This window comes from Eptatretus burgeri, chromosome 9, assembly GCF_056783735.1.
Source record: "Eptatretus burgeri isolate ZD-2024b chromosome 9, Ebu_testis_v1, whole genome shotgun sequence".
Classification (NCBI taxonomy): Eukaryota; Metazoa; Chordata; class Myxini; order Myxiniformes; family Myxinidae; genus Eptatretus; species Eptatretus burgeri.
Genome location: NC_140969.1, coordinates 207,988 through 220,989, shown reverse-complemented (window position 1 = coordinate 220,989; position 13,002 = coordinate 207,988). Strand labels below are relative to the sequence as shown.

The window sequence follows — 13,002 nt, the reverse complement described above, 5'->3', positions numbered from 1 at the left end:
TTCTTGGGACTGTACGACATCCGCCAGAAAAGCTCAAAGTAACCTCACTTTGGTTTCATAACAGTAACTCCAACGAGCTGACTACCTACGATGCATTCGTCGGTTCAAAAGCATTCGGAGCCGAGCGAGACCCTCAACGAACCACCATGTTTGTCCCCTCCTCATGATGGGTTTTTGTACCAATTCCCAACAGTCACAGCTGTACTTGTACTGCGGTCGGTATACCATCCCCAATTCCACACTGCTCTCCAAACAAACACTTCACTGTTATAAAACAGGGTTTATTAAAAAGAGAAGGGTAGGGGGGGGGGGACAAAGAAACAATATTACAATGAAGGAAAATTCCGTTCCTTAATATAACCACAGGGCCCACAAATAATCCCATCAACTTACGTGATACCATGCAGCCCACACACTCACAAATGGGAGACAGATAGAGGATGATGAGACTGAAAGAAATCTGTTCAGACTCTATGTTTGTGTGTGTGGTGGTTGTAGTTACAGTGGGAGTGGTGAGCTTTATGCAGGCAAGATGCACCACATCCTGGTCCAGGCTCCCATTGAGCTTTTTGCTGGGTCATACTTCATCTTCTCTGGTACTGTTTTGGGAGCATGGAACTTCTCCTCATTCTGGTCCAGTTTCCCCCTTGCAGCGCTGATGCTTCAGAGCTGTTAACCACAACCCTCCTGAGCGAGCAGCCCTAAATCATCTCACAAAGCCTGAAGCAGAAACACGAGAAGAAGAGACAGAAGGGCAGAAGAAGAAGGGCGATCTGTGCTGCGCTTTGCCTTTCATAAATGTCCGCAGGGCACGACATTTCCGCAGGGCGCTCAAGGTCCGCCAACAACCCCCTTCTGGTAAAACTACCAAAATCATGAATCACTGCTCACCTTCACTCTTTCATTCCTCTTTTTCCCCACCTTTGGAATAAACTCCCTCACTCTATTAAATCCCATTCTTCCCTCCAGGCCTTCAAAACAGCTGTTCACCACCCCCTCTTATCTTCACCATCCAAAAACCTCGATCTTTTCTATCCCCGTTAATCCACCCCAAACACACCTCCTTCAAATTCCCTGCTCTCCTTCCTGAAAGTCCCTGTAATGTCCATCTTGTATACCCCGTGTCCTCTGCCCCATCCCTCTCCGTCCACAGATCTCCTAATGTCTGTTAACCACTGTTTTGTCCTTCCCACTCCCGCCACTCTCGTCTAATGCCCCCCCTTGTTGTGCGTTGTGTGTTAGCTCTCATACGAGCCTCGACAAGGTATACAAAAAAAATGTTAGCGAGCAGACATGGCTTAAAGAGGGTTCTCTCACCCCTCATCAGTGGGTAAGGCAACATTTGTTGGGTCCCTTCATGCACCCCTCAGGCCATTCGCCTGTACCGGTCCATGCTCGAGAAGGCGAGAAGGTTAAAAGCACATATAGACAAGATTCGAAAGGGGAACTATTTACAGAATAAACATGTGGGAATGGTATGGGCAGACACATACATAATATCGGGGCATGTTTGATTCTGCAATTAAAACACTCTTCGACACTTGTCCTATAACTTCACACAGAAACAAAACACGTACGCCATACATTTGTTTATGAAATATCTATTCAATCTTACTCCCATTACCCACTATGTCCATCCACGCAATCATAATGTGACATGGGATTGGGGGGGAGGTCCATAGATAGATTGTGTTAAGCATAGTATTGACTATATGAATCGAGTAGCTTAGATGTATGCCTGTATCAGGAAAACTGTCAGAGGTTAGAGGTATCGTTAAACGCGCACCAATGAGGTGGCGATTATAAACCTTAACTCAGAATAGGGTAACTGTTGTATTGCGTAAAACCTCCTGTGACAGGTGAGACCAAGTGGAGGACTTGTGGCACCTGCCACTTTATAGGAAGCAACATGGACTGTTTGGCTGGCAAACCACAAGCCATGGTGATAAAGTAAGCTACGGAGCCCTGGCTGAGGGCGGAATGCATTTGTGAAGGATCACCTCACAAGGCAGAACGTCCCAGAAGATGACGCCACCCACTGAATGCGGGCAGCCTATAATGGGACCCGCCGCATATGAAGGTGGTCCCAAAGGAGGAAAGGGCTGTGTCTTCACGTGTGAACAGCAGTTGAGTATTTGAACATCAGAGGAACAATGGCTCTGTCTCGGGCAGTGAGGCAGAGACAGAGAAGGATGACTTCAACATAATGGACAGCTCCTCATCGCCCGTCATTCCTCTTCGCCTTCCAGCCCCAAGCCACACACACTTCGCCTTGTCCCACACCAGCCTGCACGGGACATAGCAGACGCAGAGATCACCTTATGCCTGCCTCAAGTTCTCACCTGTGTTCCCCTTCACTGCGTGAAACTGGTATTTTGGTGCTAAAACAGGTTTAGTTCCCATCATGGAGTATGGTAGTACTCCATATAGAGGGATAATATGGTGGAAAAAATGGCCGCCCATTCAATCGTATATACAGTATGATTGTGTTTCTTTTCTTCATCCCAACGTGTGTCTGTTGACTGCTTGGTTTGTGCCGGATTTATTTATATTGTCCTGTCTACTCATTTTCCCCGAATACATTGTACATAAATCAATATAAATTATTAGAAACGTTTTTCCGCCTTTCTGCCTTCCATGCACGATCGACCGCCAAATTTGACTTGCCTATTGGGCGATCCTTGGGGTTTTGTAAGGGGCCATTCAAAAATTACATAACACATTTTTGCCCAAATCTGACACCCCCCAAACTCCTGTAACGTTTCAACCGACACCCCCTAAAATATGATGGAATGCAAGATGAAGACACACCCCCCCCCCCTATTTCATACCTTAATCTCGGGATGCTATTATTCCGTTGTTTTATTTTTTAGTTACCACGAACTATATTTGAAAAAGTAAAGGTATACAGTGTACCGTCAAGACGAAGCAGCATTCGGAATCGCTGTAATGATGCCATCGGACCAATCACGTGGAGTGATGCAATCGTTTGTAAATATGTTCAATTGTTTTCATTTGCAAATGAGATTAAGTGTCTGTGGAAAAAGCAATGATGGGATAGTCGTCAAAACTGCACCAACAACATTATATTAATTTTGTACTTTTGCAATTTACATTTCATTATTAGTATTTTATAACATGATATTTTGTACATACCTTGGTGATATAAAAACAAGTTATAATAAAATCCGACAATTTATTTAAAGGACGTGAATATACAAAACATAACGTCTTCTCAGGGAAGTGATGCCAGTTTTGTTGATTGAATTAGTGTTATGTAACAGCACTGGATTCACCCCTCCCCCATAGCACTCACTAACACTGAGACATTTGCTCCCCCTACCCCCACACAGTACGTAATTTTTGAATAGACCCTAAATAGTATTTTTCTGAATGCAGTGCAGTAAGGTCAGGTCAGGTTCGATCTGTGACCTGCTACAGGTACCATGTAAACCTGTACTAACCTGTTCCATGGTCGGGTTGTCGGCGACTAAACCGTCTCCCCCACCAGGTTTTCTGGTGAGGAGGGTGTTTGGATATGGACACCCAGCAGGATAAAAACAAAACCTGTCAAAGGGCGGAGGAGCTCCTTGTGAGCCAACGGCCATCCATATCTAGTGCCCAACTGTGTCTGCGGACGTCCTCCTGCAGTTGGGTTACTTCTTATTAGGAGGTTGGTGGCAGGATTTGCACTCCAGCCACCGTAAAACGCTTCATTCCGCAAAACGCAAAAACGCAAAAAAATCTGAAAACCCACTCCGTGGGAGTACCTCCTGTGCAGCTTCCCTTCGCAGGGCAGCTCACCGGATGATGGGATTGGGGCAAAGCCTTCGGGACCCCCAATCTTTGATAGGAGGGAAACCACGGGGTAACATCCCTGGGTCAGATTGCGGGAGAGTGTGTCGGAGTGGTGCTGAGGTGTCGTCCACCAGACGGCGGTCTCCTTGGGTTAACCTGAGGCGGTCCCTTCGGGTGGGTGCCTGGAATGTCCTATCCCTAAGAGAGGATGATCACCTGTCTCTGTTATCATCTGAGCTCAAGCGTTTGGACATCGGGATTGCAGCTCTCTCTGAGGTTCGGAGACCGGATTGCGGCGAGATAATGGTGGGTGGTTACACCTACTATTGGTCTGGTCGCTCTGATGGTTACCATACCCAAGGAGTTGCTGTAGCTGTGTCCAATAAGCTGACCCCAATGATAATTGAGGTAACACCGGTCAACGAGCGTATTATGAGATTAAGGATTCGTCACTCCTTAGGTGTCATTTCCCTGGTCTCTATTTATGCTCCGACTGAGGCGAGTGATGTTACCGTGAAGGACACATTCTACGCCACACTCGAGTCTGTGGTTGATCAGTGCCCCAGACGAGATACACTTCTAGTCTTGGGGGATTTCAATGCATCGACTGGAACTGATAGGGATGGTTATGAGGTGTGAGTAGGGTAAGAATACTGATTCTGGCTCACTTTTCCCCATGTAAATGAATGGGGGATTTTCAGCGATTTATATTTTTTTTCCCTAAAAATAAATCCCCTTTTTATCCCAAGGTATATTTATTTGTCTCCCCTTTTAACTTGGAGGTTGAACCTCATTGAATTGAACACCTGGGGGTTGAACAGCTCACTCATTGAACCTATAAAGATTTGTTCATTCTCAAATTCCTTCAATAGTTTAATTTTCTTTGCACAATAATCCCCATCTAAAATATTGACAAACAAAACATTTGAATCTTTATATTTTTTAAGATACCCCTTTTGTGCCATTACGAAATGATAAACTTCTCTTAATGCTCTTGTTTGACCACCTCCTGAGCCACATATCATTTTGAGATTATAGTAAATTGTTTTTTCATTGTTCAATTGATAACCATCAAAGTTTTCAGTCCATTCAAGGATATTCATTTTTTCTTTACATCCTCTAACTTACTAGTTTTTAAATTAATTCGCTTATTTGTTTTATTTACCTTTGTTTTAGTTATTTTTTCAATAAGACTTATTTGATATTTTTCACATTCATTATGTTTTCCATTTATATACCAAGACTGAGATTTTCTCCACTCTTTAGTTTGATTAATACTTGGTTTAACCATTTATATATTGTGAAAAAACGCGGCGGTAGCCCTTAAAAACCCTAACCCATCTTCCCATCGTTAAAACATAATCTATTTTATACACTCTATCATACAATATCCATATGGAACACAATCTATTCCATTATCTAAAATAAATCTCTTATCATCAAAGGCTCCTAATGCCTTTTTATTTACTTCTTCACTATATATGTTATGTTTATAACTTCTTATTGTATTCATTTTCCTATATTCTTCTTTCTTATTCATCAAACAATTATAATAATTTCTAAAAGTTATTGATTTCTTTATTACATATTTCTTTATTCCCTTTAACCTCTTATCAATCTGTTCACCATACTTATAAGCATATGCCTTTGCTCTCAATCCAATAAACTCACTCATTACTTTTCCACCCAACTCATCCTTAAACTTACCAATAACCTTTTCATTCTTTTTGGAAAATAACTCACTCTTCTTGCTGAAATTACTTGTATCATATACTCCAATATTTTTCTTCATATCTTCATAAACATCATCAGTTTTTATATCTAGGATAAAACTATCAGTATCCATATACAACAATGAAACATTTTCACCATACTCTTTCTTTAAGTCATTATACAAATAATCATACATCAATATCTTTGATAAATCAAGAACTGCTGTTCCAATATAAATTGGTTTATCCATTACAATACTTTCCTTTTTCATATGAATTGCAGAAAAGTTCTCTGAAAAAACCTCTTCTCTCTCAAAACTTGGTTTATTTATCAATCTCGAAGCTTCTTTCCAAGATGTTGCGAATCTAATGTTTTGCCTGTTTCTAACATTTTCCATAGTCTTTCCAAATACAGCATTATTCATTAATTTATAAAAGTCCCCTTCAAATTTTACTTTTGTATTTGCTCTCATATCTGTATTGAATTGAATATACTTTTTCACCCAAGGACTTTGTTTAAATTTTAAAACTCTATGAATTTTAGCTACTCTCAATCCTTCTCTCAAAAACTGTTTTAAGCTTCTCTGATGCAAAACATATCCCTCTTTATCATAGAATGTTGTTAATAACTTTTCTGTTGATTTACCTTTAATATTAAAACTTTTATGATAATCACTTAACCATTCTTTCTTTGGAGTTTCTTTCTCACATGCAAAAGGAAGATCTTTATGCTTATTATGAAGATCACTCGGGTACCTCAAATCAACTTCAAAATAATAACCTTCTTCTTCGTCATTCAATTCCTCTTGAGAAGAAATAACAATATTCATCAAAGCCTTTTCATAATTCTTTTCTTCCACCCACTCTAATTTACCATAAGGTAGAGATTGAGACATTGCCCATCCATACAAATTATTAGCATCAAAATACATCAAATAATTACTATCTTTTTCACTATCATAATTTGGGAGATATTTATTATTTGCTTTAGCATATCTTTTTGAACATACTTGTGATATTCCACCTCTCTTGGACTTCTCAATCATCAAAAGCATATCCACATCACTGATTAAATCTATATCTTGTTTTGTCATTTTCAACATTGCACTCCAAGCTAAACCAGGAGCTGTGAAATAGTGGGCAGGATCTAATCCATAACAATTTTTATTATGACAGAGTGATCTAAAAGCTTCAAACACATCAGCTAACAATAAAACATCTGTTTTTAGATATAAATCGTGATATTCTCCAAGGTTCTTTATCTTAAATATTTTCCATATTTCTTGTGCGTGTTTATATTCCTTATCACTTATCTCTTCTTCATAAAGGTTATTATAGAAACTTTCTTTTGAAGGAAGTTGTGTTTCTTTAAATCTCATAAATGAATCCATATAATCATAAGGATAAATTCCCTTACTTGTAAGAATTTTCTCTTTACTTTGAATTTCATTCCTTGTTTGAATTTCCTCTCTCGTAAGAATTCCTTCTTTAATCAGAATTTCATCTTTAATCTGAATTTCCTCTTTAGTGAGAATTTCCTCTTTTGGAAAGAATGAATTAAGATTTGGAAAAGAGTCTGTGGAGCTTAGATTTGATGCGAGGTAGGCTAGTGGTGTTCCCATAAACTTGTAAGAATCTAAAAACCTAATACGAGTTATAGGTTTTGTGAATATCATTTTTGAAAATGAAATATACTTTTGACTTGTGTTTGTTATAGCAGAAATATTCCCTGGTGTTTTTGAAAGTTCATTTATAAATAGATGTGTATCATAGTTGGCGCTGTTGTGAAGAAAGACTGGAATAAAAGAAGGTAATTTATAATTAAGATTACAACAGGAATGAGCGGGACCTCTATATTTACCAGTAAGATGACAATGGTCTCTAACTTTAAACTCCTTATTTTCCCCCTCACAAATATGACAGATATTGTTCATTCTAAATTCTAATTTTTCTTCTTTGGTTAATTTCATCGGTTCATTTGTTTCTTTCATTAATTTAGTGAGTCTTATACAATCCTTTTCTAATCGTTTTACAAACTCTTGTGAAGCATTTTTTCCACGATAATGTTCAAGTTTGTTATACTTTTCTCCAACAGATGATTTGATATAATAACAAAAACCACAAGGAATATGTTTTTGATATTTATTTGTATATGGTTCTTTTGGATTAGGAGAAGCAGTATTTATCTTTTTAAGGATACATTCAAAATCAGCGTATATCACAAATGGGTGCATGATAGATTTATTATAATCTTCAAAATAAATCTTTTCACCAGGTTTAGGCATTGTAATTACAGCTGATTTATGATTACTACAATATTTTGAATGTTGTTCTAATCGTTCTTTTGTATGAAATGAATTAAGACATCGCTTACAAGGATATATTTTGTTTGCTGTTCTGAATACCTGAGAAGAGATTAATCTTGATAAATTATTGATGTATGTGTAATGTGAATTCTTTCCAACACTAAAATATAAAAGGTCAATGTGTGTTTCTTCATTTTTATAGTTGTTTGAAATTTTTAATATTTGAACTTTGTTTGTATCCGTTAATCCATATACATTAATAGAAAGATTATTCTTTTTCTCAAATTTAGGAATATCTGTTAATGGCATTGGGAATTTAAAATCTTTAATGTCCAAGGTATTCTCATATTTCATATATTGTTTTACTCTTTCTGAATTACATTTTGGTGGATGTAAGTGAGCAAGAACAGACCAGAGAAAACATTTATTATCATTGTTCTTAATATTAACAACTGCCTTCTTTAGTTTTATTTCTTTTGGTAATTCAATATAAGAAGAAGCTTTAAGAGGGTTTGATTTTAGAATGTGTATATCTAAAAAGATGATTTTTTAATATTGAATCCACTTCCTACCACTGTATTATCAACATCCTCCTCTTGTCTTGATAGTTCTTCATAAACCCCACTATTCAAAAAATCTTGAAATGATGTTATAAAATGAAGATCTGTTCTCATATAAGGAGTTTGTTCTTCATCTTGTCTTTTTCATATTCATTTTCACTCCCATATAAAACTTTAAAGTTTTTATTTCTTTTAATGTCTTTTTAATAAATTTTTCAACATCGGGTTTCACTATTTCAATTGATTCAGCTATTGATGATGGACCGGGTTCTCCAAATTGAAAAATCCTTATTTTTATATGCCCTTTAAATGCCTCATCAGTGTTTTTAATATAATAGTCTCCCTTTACTTTAAACTCATTTTTCTTGTGTTTTTGTGATTGAAGATGTTGATTATAACTACTCTTCAAAACATCCTTTGAACAGATATCACAATGTTTTCTTTCCAACTCAAGAGGAGATATTTGATGAAATAGATTAAATGTGTGTTTGTTGGTTCGGAGGTGTTTTCTATAATGTTTATATTCGTGATTACAAACATCGCAGTACGTTGTATTCACCATATTTATAGAATAAAACTTTGCTTAAACTAAAATTTTCTTGATGAAAATTTCGTTTAATTTATAGGTGAATCTGTGCTTAAAAACATTTTATCCTCCAACTTTTTCACTTAATAAATACAATGTTTCAAGACACAAAAGACAAGTTTCAATCAATCTCTTCATCTGTTAAAGATACTGAGAAATATGTCAAGGATGTAAAATTGAACAAAGATAAATATAACAACTATTGGATAAAAACTATTATGGTAAATAATATGAGTTCTTCAATTTCCTTCAGTGGAAGGGCTTTTAGTATACCTGGTAGAACATCAATTAAAGTATCTCTAACAAAAGTTTCTCCTCTCCTTCTAGTAATATATTCAAAACTAGAAAAAGCAATGAAACAAGAAAAAGTATCAAAGAACAAAAACCTTATGGATGAAGCTTTAGAAAGAAAAGATAAGACCATCTGTAATATGCAAGGAGAAATTTGTATTTTTTTCAACAACCCTAAAGATGTAAATCTTGATGAAATGAAAGATGTTAATATATCAGGTGAAATGACATTTCGTTCAATAGTAGTTAACGATAATTTTAAAATTACCTTTAATATAAAAAATGTTGTCGTTGAATCTGATAATGAAAAAAGTATATCGATATCGATGGTAATATACAACTGAAAGTATAGATGAATTTCAGTTTAAGTAAAGTTTTACTTTATAAATATGCTTGACTTTCCTGATTCTCCATATGACAAATTTGAGAATTGTCCTGCGTGTGAAAGACAGGGATTAAACACAGAGTCAAAAGCCTATAAACAATGTATATTCTGTGATTATCTTCTAATTAATGATAATAAAAAATATAAAAAGGAAAATAATTCTTTTAGATTTACACCAAAAATGAATTACTTTACAAGATTGATTAGAGAAATGAATGTAAAGTATGAGGATGATAACACACCTTTCCTTACAAGGGAAGAAACTGAACGTATAAGAGAAATGTTCAAAGGATTGTTGTTGTATATTATTCATGGATGTAATTTTCAGGGAAATATCAACACAAGATATTGTATAAATAAAATAATGGATTATCTTGAAATTAAACCTGAACTTAGGATAAAATATAGAGTTTCTAAAAAAGCTAATAATAAATTAAATAACCTGTTTTTCAAATATATAAATGAATGATTTTTTACCTATTTGGGAAAATAAGATAAAATTTAACAACCATAAAAATCTCCCAAATTCATTAAGATGTCTCATAGTTGGTTCAAGTGGATGTGGAAAAACCTGCTTACTTTTAAAAATGCTCCTCACTCCCAACTTTTTAGATTATGATAATTTAATAATTTTCACAAAGTCGAGTTTTCAACCAGAGTATCAACTACTCTCACAAGGTTTTAATGCTGGTCTTCAAAAGAAGATATAATAGGTTTATTTAAACGTCAAAAAAACCTAAATGATTATAACATTGAAGATATAATTCAACTATTTTGTGATACACAGAGATGTAAAAAGAAATCAAATCTTATAACTTGTATTCTTAGTGATAATACGGATGATATACCGTCTCCCCAAGATTTGGATAAATCAAAAAAGAACCTCGTTATCTTTGATGATTGTGTTAATGAGAGAAACCAAACGGTAATGGACAGCTACTACACAAGAGGGAGACATTCTTCTTGTAATTGTATTTATCTTAGTCAATCGTACTTTCAACTTCCTCGTCGTTCCATCAGAAACAATGCTAATACTTTTATTTTATTCAAGTTAAATTCAATAGATATCAATAATTTTTGGAGAGATAATTGTTCTACATTATGTAGTAAAAAGAAATTTGAGGATTATATGAAGCACACGACTGAAAAATATAAATATATTGTTGTGAAACAAGATGAGATATTAAGGGATATATTTTTTGTTTTATAAACAACTACATATATAAATGACAACTATTATTATAAATCTTGTGGGTAAATCTGCTTCTGGAAAAAACTTTCATAAATCAAGGTTCTTGTGTAGTACAAATGAGAATATTGTAAATTTACTTAAAAACACCCCGTGATACGCATTGTATCAACAACAACTAGAGCAATAAGACCTGGAGAAGTAAAAGGTGAAGATTATCACTATATTTCAGTGGAGGAACATATGCGATTGAGGAATGAAGGACAAATATTTGAGGAGGTTTCTCTTGGTATAACAAAATATTCACATTGTAAGAGTGAGTTAAAGAAACTAAAATCTGGTGGTGTTGGGATATTAGAAACTAATCCAGAAGGAACGAGACAAATTATTAAATATCTGAGCGGAGTGAAGATTTTATCATTCGGTTTTGATGTTGATGAAGAAACTCAACACAAACGTATGAAAAGCAGAGATGCAAGGATTAGTGAAGAAGAAATTACAACTCGCATTAATGTTAATAAAGAATTTGATGAAATATTTAAAGAAAAGGATTTATTTGAACACATCTACTTGAATGATGAAGAAAAGGAAAATTTCCCTGTTGATCTTTACAATTCATTAAATGATATTTTACAATAAATAAATGGATACAAAAGAAAGAGCAAGAAGATTTAAGGAACATCAAGAGTTGGTTTCAAAAGTTGTAAAACAACAGGAAGACATAAAGAAGAAACGCAGACAGAAACTAACGGGCGAAGAAGCATTTGAAAAAAAACAAGAGAAATTTTTTAAACCACTTTTAAAAACTTCCCAAGAAAAAATGAAAGATGTTTCCACAGTTCCCACAGTAGAATATACTCCTAGAAAGCTTCAAATGTTAAAAGATTTCAGTCAAATGACGGAGGAAGAATTAGAGCATTTAGGAGAATTAGAATATGATGATGAAGGTTTATTTCAACAACTGGAAGAGATTAATCAACCCGCTGATTATATTGTGAATGCTGTTCAAAACAATGAATATTCAGCAGATTCAAAAACCAAAGCAGGACTCATTCCAACAGAACAACCAGCAATATTTCATCTTGTTCAAGAAAAGGTATTGATATTTAATGATGAATTAAGGTTCTTAAGTTCTGCTCAACCCCCTGTTAAACTAACTCCGAGATTAATGTTTCTTCTCACAAAAGATGGAAGACAAGGTTCAACTGTGAGGGATGAATCAAAGTATATTGATAAACCATTGGATATGGAAAATAATGATGATAGAGTATATATTGATTTGCTGAACACTCTAAATTATAAGGTTATTCTTTCTGGTAAAAGTAGGAAGAATGAGAAGGAGAAACACATTATTCAGGCTTTAAGTATCCTTGGTTCAGGTATTAGTTTTCTTCCAAATGACCCATCGCAATTAGTTAATAGACTGTTATTGTTGTTCGGCAGTAAGAAGGCTGGAAATAACAATTGTTTTAATGAAGCATCAGCCATTTTAGACCAGTTGATGAACATGAAAATAATTAATAAATCTCAATATAAAGACATTTTAACTCATATTAAATAAGATGAGAAGCACAATCCTGAGTTTTAATTTCACAACAAGCGACCACACATCTTCATTCCCATACCCACTACAACTTGACACAACAAAAGAATATGAGGCATCTTTATTGTCCATGGAGACTTATAATACCTTATTTAATATAACCGAGAAAAATGACAAGTTTAGTTATAATCCGGGAAGTGGATACAAAACGATAACAGTCTCACCCGGAGCATACGAGATTTCTCAAATATCTTCCGAAATTGCTCGTCTTATGAAAGAACAGGGTGATGAACCAAAAAATATTGTTATAAACATTCAAAAACATACTTCAAAATCAACGATTAAAGTTAAAAATAACTACAAGGTTGATTTCACAATTGATAATTCATTTAGAGAGTTATTAGGTTTCTCCTCAAAAAAGATTGAAACTAATGGGACGTTTTACAGTGATAATGTCATTCAAATATCCTCAGGAATAAATTCGGTGTTAATTCACTGTGATTTGATTGATGGTGCTTATAATGATGGATTAAAAACAAATACAATATTTTCATTCAGCGCATACTCAACCCCAATTGGTTATAAATTCAATATGGAGCCTAAAAATTTGGTTTATCTACCTGTGTCAGGAA

The 13,002-nt window shown here is 35.1% G+C and overlaps 1 long non-coding RNA gene across 2 annotated transcripts in view; it reads right to left on the bottom strand.

Annotated features, from left to right (window-relative positions):
* Window positions 1-308: 308 nt before the first annotated feature.
* Window positions 309-13,002, bottom strand: part of LOC147019393 (uncharacterized) — a 60,052-nt gene continuing 47,358 nt past the window's right edge. For both annotated transcript variants that reach the window (XR_015061397.1, XR_015061398.1), the window contains 2 exons: window positions 2,917-3,035; window positions 309-2,287 (listed from right to left, as the gene is read on the bottom strand). This is a non-coding gene — a long non-coding RNA (uncharacterized LOC147019393). The remainder of the gene's footprint in view (window positions 2,288-2,916; window positions 3,036-13,002) is intronic.